General features: G+C 40.5%; 1 protein-coding gene across 12 annotated transcripts in view; it reads left to right on the plus strand.

The window, feature by feature from the left end:
• CSNK1G1 (casein kinase 1 gamma 1) overlaps nt 1–12874 on the plus strand; it is a 155522-nt gene that overhangs the window by 25363 nt on the left and 117285 nt on the right. For 3 of the 12 annotated variants that reach the window (XM_061431007.1, XM_061431009.1, XM_061431010.1), the window contains exon 2: nt 576–624. The exons of the other annotated variants lie outside the window; for them this stretch is intronic. The gene's annotated coding sequence lies outside the window, so the exon portion shown is untranslated. The remainder of the gene's footprint in view (nt 1–575; nt 625–12874) is intronic. 12 annotated transcript variants of the gene reach the window in all.

A 12874-nucleotide genomic window follows, 5' to 3' on the forward strand; every position in this document is an offset into this window, starting at 1 on the left:
TAGCGGTTTCTTAAGCCCTAGCTCCCTGTCCATCTCTGTCAGGTAGCGAAATAAATGAACCAACTAGAGAATCTGTAAGTCTTTACTGGATAAACAAACTCTGGAAAAATCTGTTGGACTAATTGTAGGCCATTTTGCTTTCTCTCAGTTTAGGAATTATTTTTAAAACAGAGGTATGCTTTAAATAGATGAATTGTATGGTATGTGAATTACACCTCAAGGAAGCTGGATTTTTTTGTTTTCTTTCTTTTGACTGTGCCACATGGTTTGTGGGATGTTCATTCCTTGACCAGGGATTGAACCTGCGCCACCACAGTAAAAACTCCAAGTACTAACCACTGAACTATCAGGAAATTCCCATCAATGAAGCTGTTAAAACAAAAAAAAACAAATCTCATGGAGAAGTTCTGCCACAAAAAAGGAGCATAAATACAGTATTAAATGATGAAGAACATCAGTGTGGGAAATAGAAGACATGTTAAGGGAGGGAAAGTTAGGTTGACTTCCTAGCAGAAAAATTGTGGACATATTTAAAAATCGCCACACATGTTTTTTTTTTGTTGTTGTTGTTTCAGGAGGACAGTTGTGAGGCCAATGCACTTTTGACTCAATGGGGCTGAATGGGTAAGTGAGTACAGGGTTCTTTGTTAAGTGTGACAGACGTGAGATAGCTCAGACTTTGAACACATGGCTGGGTTTGACTGTGTGATCTAGTCAGTGAATATAAACTCTGTGAGCTTCAGTTTCTCTGTCTGTGGCGAGGAATGTCTAAGTCCATGTTAACTTCACAGAAGAGGTCACAGTCAGTCATTTTATTTTAAAAAAACTTTTATTGTGATAAAAGCCCTATAATATAAAACATACTGTTTTAACAAGTTTAACTGTACAGTTCAGTGGCAATAAGTGCATTCACATTGTTGTCCAACTCTCACCATTATCCATCTCCTGAATTTGTCACCGTCCTAATCTGAAAATCTGTCCCCAAAAAGTACTAACTCCGCAATCCCCCTCCCCACCTCACGCTCACACCCTGGCCCTGGCATCTACCAATGAATGTACTTTCTGACTCTATGAACTTGACTTTTCTAGGTACCTTGTATAAGCAGAATCAATAGTATTTGTCTGCGCCTAGTGTGTATTGGAATGCATTTTTAAGATTAACTAAATATATGTCCTTAATATATGTACCTTTTCCCCGCTGTGCTATATAGTAGGTTTTCATTAGTCCAGTTCAGTCATTCAGTTGTGTCTGACTCTTGCGACCTCGTGAACTGCAGCATGCCAGGCCTCTCTGTCCATCACCAATTCCCAGAGTTTACTCAAACTCATGTCCGTTGAGTCAGTGATGCAATCCAACCATCTCATCCTCTGTTGTCCCCTTCTCCTCCTAACTTCAGTCTTTCCCAGCATTAGGGTCTTTTCCAGTGAGTCAGCTCTTCGCATCAGGTGGCCAAAGCTATATGAGTTTTAGCTTCAGCATCAGGCCTTCCAGTGAATATTCAGGGCTGATTTCCTTTAGGATGGACTGGTTGGATCTCCTTGCAGTCCAAGGGACTCTCAAGAGTCTTCTCCAACACCATAGTTCAAAAGCATCATTCTTTGGTACTCAGCTTTCTTTATAATCCAACTCTCACATCCATACATGACTACTGGAAAAACCATAGCTTTGACTAGATGGACCTTTGTTGACAAAGTAATGTCTCTGCTTTTGAATATGTTGTCTAGATTGGTCATAACTTTTTTTCCAAGGAGCAAGCTTCTTTTAATTTCATGGCTGCAGTCACCATCGTAGATATTTTGCAGCCCCCAAAAATAGTCTCTCACTGTTTCTATTGTTTCCCCATCTATTTGCCATGAAGTGATGGGACCGGATGCCATGATCTTAGTTTTCTGATTGTTGAGTTTTAAGCCAACTTTTTAACTCTCCTCTTTCACTTTCATCAAGAGGCTCTTTAGTTATTCTTTGCTTTTTGCCATAAAGGTGGTGTCATCTGCATATCTGAGGTTATTGATATTTCTCCCGGCAATCTTGATTCCAGCTTGTGCTTCATGCAGCCCAGCATTTCTCATGATGTGCTCTACATATAAGTTAAATAAGCAGGGTGACAATATACAGCCTTGACATACTCCTTTCCCAATTCGGAACCAGTCTATTGTTCCATGTCCAGTTCTAACTGTTGCTTCCTGACCTGCATACAGGTTTCTCAAGAGGCAGGTCAGGTGGTCTGGTATTCCCATCTCTTTAAGATTTTTCAACAGTTTGTTGTGGTCCACACAGTCAAAGTCTTTGGCATAGTCAGTAAAGCAGATGTTTTTCTGGAACTCTGTTTCTTTTTCGATGATCCAGCGGATGTTGGCAATTTGATCTCTGGTTCCTCTGCCTTTTCTAAATCCAGCTTGAACATCTGGAGGTTCACGGTTCACGTACTGTTAAAGCCTGGCTTGGAGAATTTTGAGCATTACTTTACTAGCATGTGAGATGAGTGCAATTGTGCGGTAGTTTGAGCATTCTTTGGCATTGCCTTTCTTTTGGGAGTGGAATGAACATTGACCTTTTCCAGTCCTGTGGCCACTGCTGAGTTTTCCAAATTTGCTGGCATATTGAGTGCAGCACTTTCACAGCATCATTTTTTAGGATTTGAAATCACTCAACTGGAATTCCATCACCTCCACTAGCTTTGTTCGTAGTGATGCTTTCTAAGGCCCACTTGACTTCACATTCCAGGATGTCTGGCTCTAGGTGAGTGATCATATCATCGTGAGTATCTTGGTCGTGAAGATCTTTTTTGTATAGTTCTCCTGTGTATTCTTGCCACCTCTTCTTAATATCTTCTGCTTCTGTTAGATCCATACCATTCTGTCCTTTATAGTGCCCATCTTTGCATAAAATGTTCCCTTGGTATCTCTAATTTTCTTGAAGAGATCTCTAGTCTTTCCCATTATATTGTTTTCCTCTCTATCTTTGCATTGATCACCAAGGAAGGCTTTCTTATATCTCCTTGCTATTCTTTGGAAGTCTGCATTCAAATGGGTATATCTTTCCTTTTCTCCTTTGTCTTTCACTTCTCTTCTTTGCTATTTGTAAGGCCTCCTCAGAATCCATTTTGCCTTTTTGCATTTCTTTTTTTTTTTTGGAGATGGACTTGATCCCTGCCTCGTGTACAAAGTCACAAAGCTCCATCAATAATTCTTCAGGCACTCTGTCAGAACTAATCCCTTGAATCTATTTCTCACTTCCTCTGTATAATCCTAAGGGATTTTATTTAGGTCATACCTGAATGATCTTGTGGTTTTCCCTACTGTCTTCAATTTAAATCTGAATTTGGCAATAAGGAGTTCATGATGTGAGCCACAGTCAGCTCCTGGTCTTGTTTTTCCTGACTGTATATAGAACTTCTCCATCTTTGGTTTCAAAGAATATAATCAGTCTGATTTCAGTATTGATCATCTGGTGATGTCCATATGCAGAGTCCTTTTGTGTTGTCGGAAGAGGTATTTGCTGTTACCAGTGCATTCTCTTGGCAAAACTGTATTAGCCTTGGCCTTGCTTCATTCCGTACTCCAAGGTCAAATTTGCCTGTTACTCCCGGTATCTCTTGACTTCCCACTTTTGCATTCCAGTCCCCTATAATGAAAAGGACATCTTTTTTTGGGTTTTAGTTCTGGAAGGTCTTGTAGGTCTTCATAGAACCACTCAGCTTCAGCATTACTGGTTGGAGCATAGACTTGGATTACTGTGATATTGAATGGTTTGCCTTAGAAATGAACAGAGATCATTCTGTCATTTTTGAGATTGCATCCAAGTACTGCATTTCAGACTCTTCTGTTGACTATGATGGCTATTTCCTTTCTTCTAAGAGATTCTTTTCCACAGTAGTAGATATAATGGTCATCTGAGTTAAATTCACCCAATTCAGTCCATTTTAGTTCGCTGATTCCTAAAATGTTGATGTTCAATCTTGCCATCTCCTCTTTGACCACTTCCAATTTGCCTTGATTGATGGACCTAACATCCCAGGTTTTTAAGCAATATTGCTCTTTACAGCATCAGACTTTACTTCCATCACCAGTCACATCCACAACTGGGTGTTGTTTTTGCTTTGGCTCCGTCTCTTCATTCTTTCTGGAGTTATTTCTCCACTGATCTCCAGTAGCATATTGGGCACCTACCGACCTGGGGAGTTCATGTTTCAGTGTCCTATCTTTTTGCCTTTTCATACTTTTCATGGGGTCCTCAAGGCAAGAATACTGAAGTGGTTTGTCATTCCCTTCTCCAGTGGACCACGTTTTGTCATTAATTACCTATTTTATACCCAGTAGTGCATATATATCAATCCAGATCTTCCAATTTATCTCATCCCACTTTCCCATCTTGGTGTCCATACGTCTGTGTCTCTATTTCTGCTTTGCAAATGGGTTCATCTTATGCTTTTCTAGATTCTGCATATGTGCATTAATGTACAATATTTGTTTTTCTATTTCTGACTCATTTCACTCTGTATGACAGTGTCTAGGTCCAATCATGTCTCCGCAAATGCACACAATTTCATTCTTTTTTATGGCTGAATAATGCTCCATTGTCTCTATGTACCACATCTTCTTTGTCCATTCCTCTGTTGATGGACATTTAGGTTGCTTCCATGTCCTGGCTGTTGTAAGTAGTGCTGCAGTGAGCATAGGGGTGCATGTATCTTTTGGAATTACAGTTTTCTCCAGGTATATGCCCAGGAGTGGGATTGCTGGATCATGTACATGGTAGTTCTATTTTTAGTTTCTTAAGGAACCTCTGTATTCACCATAGTGGTTGTACCAGTTTACATTTCCCACCAACAGTGTAGGATTCTCTTTCCTCCATACGCTCTTCAGCAAAATTTATTGTTTATAGATTTTTTGATGATGGCCATTCTGACTGGCGTCAGGTGATATAAAAATATAAATGTCTTTAATAAACCTAAGTCCCTTTTAAATATAAATGTCACTTCCCTACTTTAAATGCTTAAATGGCTTCTCATTTGATAAATGGTGGCTTATCAGCAACCTATAAATCCTGAATAGTGGACTCCTGCCTCCTCTTCCCTTGTAATCCCCTGCCTTGTTGGTCTTCTTCTACCAAGAGTCTCTACAGGGTTTTTCTCTTTCTGGAGGCTCTGATCCCAGCTCTTGACATAGTTGGCTTCTTCTCATCCTTGAGGACAGTATTTAAATGTAGCTTCTACTAAAGGCCTTGATCACCCTCTTCTAAAACTCTCCCTTTGCCTTCCCCATTATCTTCAGCAGGTCTTTGCAGCATGACGCAAATTTGCAGTTTTTTTTATGTGATTGTTTGTGATGCCCACTGTAGACTGTAAACTCTGTGAGCACTAGAACTGTGTATATGGTGAGTTCACTGTTACATCCCTAGTGACTATCCTAGTTTTAGGCACATAGGAGACAGTTAGTAAATGTTTGGTTGAATTAAGAACTCCACTTTGAAGAAAAAAGAACTCCACTTTGAGTAAATACATGTGCTTGTACTTTTCCTTTTTGATGCCAAGAAATTATGCAGACTCCTTCAGTAATTGCTGTAATTCTTTTTGTTTCTTTTATTAGAAATAGTGTTTTAAAACACATATCTGTGTATATTTTTTGGGGGGGGATAGGGCATTCTGCAAGGCTTGTGAGATCTTAGTTCCCCCAAGCAGGGCCCAGGTCCCAGTAGTGACAGTGCTGAGCCCTGACCACTGGATCCCAGGGAATTTTTTTATCTTTAAGGACTTCATTTTTTAAGAGTAATTTTAGATTCATGGCAAAATTAAGAGGAAGGTACAGAGACTTCCCATATACCCTCTGCTCCTACATATGCATAGCCTCCCCCATTATCAGTATCCTCCATCAGAGTGGTACTGTTGTTAACGATCGATGAACCAACACTGACACATCATAATTATCTAAGTCCTGTACTTTAAGCTTCTGGCGTATTTCAAACTAGTTTATTTTTCCCTCCCCCTGCTGGAAGCACAGGGAGATTTTTTTGGTGTTGTACATTATGTGACTTTGGACATAATGTCCATATAGTAATGTCCAGCATGTTCATAATTTGGACATGTGTAATGACACGTATCCACTATTATAGTATCATACAGAGTAGTCTCACCACCTAAAATCATCTAGGCTGCACTTGTACACCCACTTCCCTTCCCGTGGTAACTGCTGATCTTTTTTACTGTCTCTATAGTTTTGCCTTTTCCTGAATGTCATATGGTTGGAATCATACAGTATATAGCATTTTCAGATTAGCTTCTTTCACTTACTAATGCGCATTTAAATTTCTACTTTCTTTCTGTAGCTTGATAGCTCATTTCTTTTTAATGTTGAATAATATTCTGGATATTTGGGCTTTCTGATAGCTCAGCTGGTAAAGAATCTGCCTGCAATGCAGGAGACCCCAGTTTGATTCCTGGGTCGAGAAGATCTGCTGGAGAAGGGATAGGCTACCCTCTCCAGTATTCTTGGGCTTCCTTGGCAGCTCATATGTTAAAGAATCCTCCTGCAATGTGGGATAACTGAGTTCGATCCCTGGGTTGGGAGGATCCCCTGGAGAAGGGAAAGGCTACCCATTCCTGTATTCTGGCCTGAAGAATTCCATGGACTGTATAGTCCATGGGATCGCCAAGAGTCAGACACGACTGAGCGACTTTGACTTAACTTCACTTCAATATTCCGGAATATTGAAGTAAATAGTTTATCTATTCACTTGAATAGTTGAATAGTTTATCTTTTCAACTTCTGAAGGACATTAGAGCTCTTAGCTTGTTTATAATAGTTGTTTTAAATTCCTGGTCTGGTAATTCCATCATTCTTGCCATCTCTTGTTCTGTTAGTTGCTCTGTCTCTTCATATTGCATTTTTTGCCTTTTAGTATGCCTTGTAATTTTTTCTTGATAGCCAGATATGATAATACCTGGTAAAAGGAATTGCTGTAAATAGGCCTTTCATAATAAAATGGCAAGGTATAAGGGGAGGGGAAGATCAGTCTTTCAGTGAGCCTGTTTCTCTGAACTGTGAGTTTCATGTGTGTCTCACTTCGGTGGAACAGAATGGCTAGAGTCGTTTGGGGTTGGGCATTTCCCTTCCATCATATGGAAGGCTAGAGAGAGCTGGAGTTGAATAGTTGTCTTTTCCCAGGTCAGTTAGGCTCTGCCAAATAATACCCGAGGAAGTTAGGCTGTGATTAACTATTTTCTCCAGAGGGCAGGCATCCTTAAAAAACAGAATCCTCTGGTATATTTAAAAATAGTTCACTTTTCCATTCCCCGACTGAAAGCTCAAGGGGATTTTTTTTTTTTTTTCTCTAATATTTGCTGTGGGAACCTGGTCGAGGTCCTGGAGGCAAATCTCACAAAATTGTGGGGTCCCTCCTGTGACCTGGAACCTTTAACTCTTAGAGCTATTTACACTGAGCATCCAGAAATTCGTCAGTTACAGTTCAGGTTTTCCTTCCCTGGCACTGGTTCCTGCCACATACCCTCTACTCCAGTAAGCTGTGACTCCCTGTTTTCACTTGTCCTTCTCCAATCTGGGCATCAGTGGTTCAGCCTATACGCTTCCCTCTTTTATGGATCTGAGAGCTGTTGATTTTTCAGTTCCTAGAGTTTTTACCTGTTAGAGTGGTGACTTCTAGGCTCTTTACATGCAGAACTGAAAACTGTAAATTCCTTGTACATACTTCTCTCCTTTCCTTTTCTTTCCCTCATTTCTTTTTTTCTGTAAGAACAATTTAAATCTTTCTGTCCTATAGTAAAAAATATGGTAAGTTTCAGGTATGTCCCTTTTTTGTGGTAGAAAGTGAATCAAATGGAGGAAAGTAAATTGGTGTTGGGGCTGAAAATAAATTTGCAGATTTCTGACTTTGGTCTTCTACTTCACCAACTGTGTGTCTGTGTAAAACAGGCTGTTTTTGCATGGCTTAGAAAAATATATAGGAACTAAATAGTGATAATGCCAGAGAAACTTTCAGGTGAGACCACTTGGTGTCTTGGTTGTTAGATTTTATTTTCTGATGCTGTCTTATGACTTTTAAGGTGCGTAAAAATTTGGGTAATACTTTGCTAATGATTAGTGCCTTTTCTACAGTTAACACATTGTATATAACTAAGCAGGATATAGTCATCATGGTACTTGGAATTATTATGTTTTTCTTTCTCTTGAGAATGATGGCAGGAATTATGATCTCTTAGATCAACCTGTTAAATCTGTTCTTCGGTTGAAAACCAAGATTGAGAACTCCTTTATTATATATTCCTTTATTCATTGAATATTTGAGAACCTACTATGCCAGGCCCTATGAATAAAATGGTGAATGAGAGTTCCTATCTTCACAGAATAATATACCGGTGAACAAGCAGTTACAGTGCACAGTGGTTAATGCTATTTGGGGATGCTAAAAGAGTTTATACAAGAAGCGAAGTCACTCTGTCATGTCCGACTCTTTGCGACCCTGTGGACTGTAGCCCACCAGTCTCCTCTGTCCATGGGATTCTCCAGGCAAGAATACTGGAGTGGGTTGCCATTTCCTTCTCCAGGGGATCTTCCCAACCCAGAGATCAAACCTGGGTCTCCTGCATTGCAGGCAGACGCTTTATCCTCTGAGCCACCAGGGAAGCCCCCCCACCCGCGCCAACAACAGATCCCCAATTTGCCTTAAACTCTATCCCCTAAAAGGGAAAAAACCAACTCTTTTTCTAATGGTCTGTAAGAGGGGCCCAAACCCAGAATTGAGTCAAAGGAAAAGTTTTCCAGAGAAAGGTACATTTAAAGTAAAAGCTAAAGAGGAGCAAGTGTTAACGAACTAAGGAGCAGAGATAAAAGGGGATCCAGGCCAAGGGCCCTTTGGTGAAAATGAAGTGAGTTTGGTATTCATTAGCATGTAACATAAGGGAGTGATTTAACTGAAATGAAGCTGTAGAGGTGAGCATGTCCCAGGTCAGGAAGGACTGTAAGCCCCCACTGAGCCACCTGAGAAGCATTTTTTAAGGGCATTGGGAAGCTCTTGAAGGCCTTCAAGTTGGAGGATGACATGATTAGACTTGCATTTAGAAAGTTCCCTCTGGCTACAGTGCTACACAAATTGGTTTGGAGAGAGAGGTAAGGGGGTTGAGGGGAGAAACCTGAAAGCAAGATCAGTTGAGAGATTGTTTCATTCCTGTGGGAGAATGGTTTCCTTCCAGAGTGATACTAATGAAGACTAAGGAAAGCTTAGAGATTTGAGCGTTATTTAAGAGCTAAAATTCCTCTGTGTCTTGTTTAGGTCACTGGGTAGATGGTTAATACAGTATTCATTGAAGAAAGAACCCAAGAGAAGAAAGTAGGTTTGACATTTTCTTGGGGAGGAGAGGGATGGTGGGAGAAGTGGGAACCAAGAGAAGATGAGCTTAATTTGGACTATTGAAATTGAGGTGTCTGAATTTTCTATGGTGAGATAGAAAAATATACCCCTGAGTATATACATCTCAAACATAGGAGAAGGGTGTTAGCTGGAAATACAAATTAAGATTCATCAGCATGTAAATGAACATGTAGGAGTGCTTTGAACAATAACTGCAGTACTTTGAAACAATGTCTTTTGTATAATGGACACTTATTAAATATTTTTTGAATGAATATGTGACTAAATGCCGTGGGAGTGGTTTTGAGTGAGAAAAGAGGTAGGCTTGCCCCAGTATTGGGAGGAAATGAAACAATTAGGGACAGGCTGAGTAAGAAGGAGCAGTGAGAGATAGGAGGAAAACCTGGGAGAACCCAAAGGAGGAAAAACAGCGTGAACCCAAAGGGGAAATAATATTTTAAGAAAGACCAAAAGGCTGTCAGGGTCAGGAGAATAAGATTACGAAAACGTAATTCTTGGATTTTTCCTCAAGGATGTGATTTACCTGGGTGAGGAGAAGGAGGTCAATGGTTTGGAGGGATGGGATTAAAAACCTTATTGCAGTGAGTTCAGGAATGAGGAAACAGAAACATCTAGTGAGGACAGGTCTTCAGTTTGGTTGTGAAGGGCCTGTGGGGAGAGACAGAATGGCTGCCAGACAGGAAATAGTGATCAAGGGATGGGTGTTAGAGCTTGTGTTTTTAATGGTAAGGTTGTGAACATGTTTAATGCTCATTATAGGAAGTCAGCAGAGAAGGATAAAGTTAAGAGGAGAGAGCAATAACACAGTAAAGTTTGTAGAAGTGATTTGACTTGGGCAGGAGGGCCACCTCTCCTGTATGAGACAGGAAGAAGGTTTGGTGTTAGAAAATCAAGGGAATTTTCATCATAGGACTTTTTGTTTCTGTGAAATAGCAAGATATAAGTTTAAATAACTAAAGTAGTACGTGCTTATTTAAAATTATCTAGCATGCAGAGATGTAAAATAGAAATTTAAAATTTCATTCTTTGCTCTTTAATTGTGTTCCTCAGAGATTAACTGGTTTCAGTTTCTAATGTATCCTATCAGATTTCTTTCTAAATACACACAAACTGTATTCACATGAAAGATTACAAAAGGATTTTAACTTTTTTTTAAAAAGTGGGGTCATACTATACATATGATTGTGCAACAGACCTTTTTTCCCCCTATCATACTGTATTTGGTTTTCTTTCCAAACCGAGCACATAATAAATCTACCTTTTTTTCTTTTCAGTAGCTTATACTATTCCATATATGGAGATACTGTTTTTTTTAACCATTCTAATCATGGGAATTTAAGTTGACTCTAGTTTCTTGATATTAAAAATAATACTCAGTGGATGTCCTTAACAGTATAGTATGGTCAAATCATATTCAGGGTTTTAATGTATTCAATTGCATCTGTATAAATCCCTGGTTTATTAGTTTATTCAGTGGGTTATAATGCGTTACAGTGATTTTTTTTTTTAAAGATTTCTTTCTTTCTTTTTGGCTGTGTTGGGTCTTTGCTGCTGCGTGCGGGCTTTTCTCTAGGTGTGGCGAGTGCGGGCTACTCTTCGTTGTGGTGCCCGGCTTCTCGTTGTGGTGGCTTCTCTTGTTGCTGAGCGCAGACCTAGGGTGCATGGGTTTCAGTTGTTGCAGTGCATGTGCTCGGTAGTTGTGGCCCGAGGGCTCTAGAGCACTGGCTCAGTGGTTGTAGCAAATGGGCTTAGCTGCCTTGCGGCTTGTGGGATCATCCCAGAGTAGGAATTGAACCCACAGCACATGGACTTACTTTCTCCTCAGCATGTGAAATCTTAGTTCCCTGACCAGGGATTGAATCCATGTCCCTTGCACTGCAAAGCAGATTCTTAACCACTAGCCCATCAGGGAAGTCCTGATACGGATATTGACTTCTCCGGTGATCCAGTGGTTAAGACTCTGCACTCCCAATGTAGGGGGCCAGGGTTTGATCCTTGGTCAGGGAACTAGATCCCACATGCAGCAACTACCTGATGCAGCCAAATAAATAAATTGGGGGCTTCCCAGGTGGCTCAGATGGTTAAAGAATCTGCCTGCAATGCAGGAGACCCAGGTTCAATCCTTGGGTCAGGAACATCCCCTGGAGAAGGGAATGACAACCCACTCCAGTATACTTGTCTGGAAAATCCCATGGACAGAGGCACTTGGTGGGCTACAGTCCATGGGGTCACAGAGAGTCAGACGTGACTGAGTGACTAACAGTTTTTTCACTTTCCCCTGCATTGGCAGGAAGATTCTTAACCACTGGACCATTAGGGAGGCCTGAGTGTGATTTATTTTGGTGTTTATGTTTGGCCACTGTGAATCCCTGTGTGTCCCTTGTGTCCTTTTGACACGTCCCCATCATTCATTGATCACTTCCTTACCTCAATTTTCTAGGCTCGTCTTGTACTCGACTGCCTTAGCTCTGGAATGAGCCATTTCTGAGGAGCTCTGGATCCTTGAGAATGGTTTTAAAACCAAAATCTGGGTGCCAAATGTTCTCATGCTATTGAGTGTTGTTCCTCTCAGGCCCTGGTAGTGGATAGAGCTCATAATTATTTTATTGCTGTGTTTGTTTGTCAAGTATATGTATGTATGGGGCTTTCCTGGTGACTCAGTGGTAAAGAATCTGCCTGTAATGCAGTCAACCTGGGTTTGATCTCTCGGTCAGGAAGATCCCCTGGAGAAGGAAATGGCAACCCATTCCAGTATTCTTGCCTGGGAAATCCCATGGACAGAGGAGCCTGGTGAGCTACAGTCCATGGGTCGCAAATGAGTCAGACAGAACTTAGCGACTAAACAATAACATACATATATATGTATATATAATATCATGAGTTTACATTGATACTTCCAATGCCAGTTCAATACTACCCAGTTCATTCTAGTTTTTTCCCTTTCCATTTTTGTAATTCTTTACTCATACAGTGAAAAACCTGTCATTGTTCAATATGTTTACTTATTTGATCAATCTGCCTGTGTGTGACTGATCTCCCATAGCCACCTCCACTCAACTCCTCACTTCACTTGGATTCTGCCACTCCATGCCAGACTGCCTCTTCCACATAGATGAAGATGGCTTCACCTTGCCTGTGCTCCAGCGTGCCATGCTGGGTGAGGACCTAGAACTTCCATGCTGGGCTCCTCACCACTTTCAGGGTCTTACACTCTGTACGGGGTCCCTTGTTCCTTTCCCACTCCGTGGACCTGCTCATTTTACATTTTGAGTTACGTGTAAGGAAATACACAGATCTTGAGTGAACTCTTAGATTGAGTTTTGATAAGTGTAACTGTGGATATTCAATGGCCAAGAAAGTTTCTTAGTGTCCCCTTGCATTTAATTTCTACTTTGCCTTCAAAGAGGAGAGAATTGTTATTGAACTTTATATTTTGAGTAACACGTGTGTCTCAATGTAGCTTTAAAATGTGTCTTCCAAATTAAAAAA

This window comes from Bos javanicus, chromosome 10, assembly GCF_032452875.1.
Source record: "Bos javanicus breed banteng chromosome 10, ARS-OSU_banteng_1.0, whole genome shotgun sequence".
Classification (NCBI taxonomy): Eukaryota; Metazoa; Chordata; class Mammalia; order Artiodactyla; family Bovidae; genus Bos; species Bos javanicus.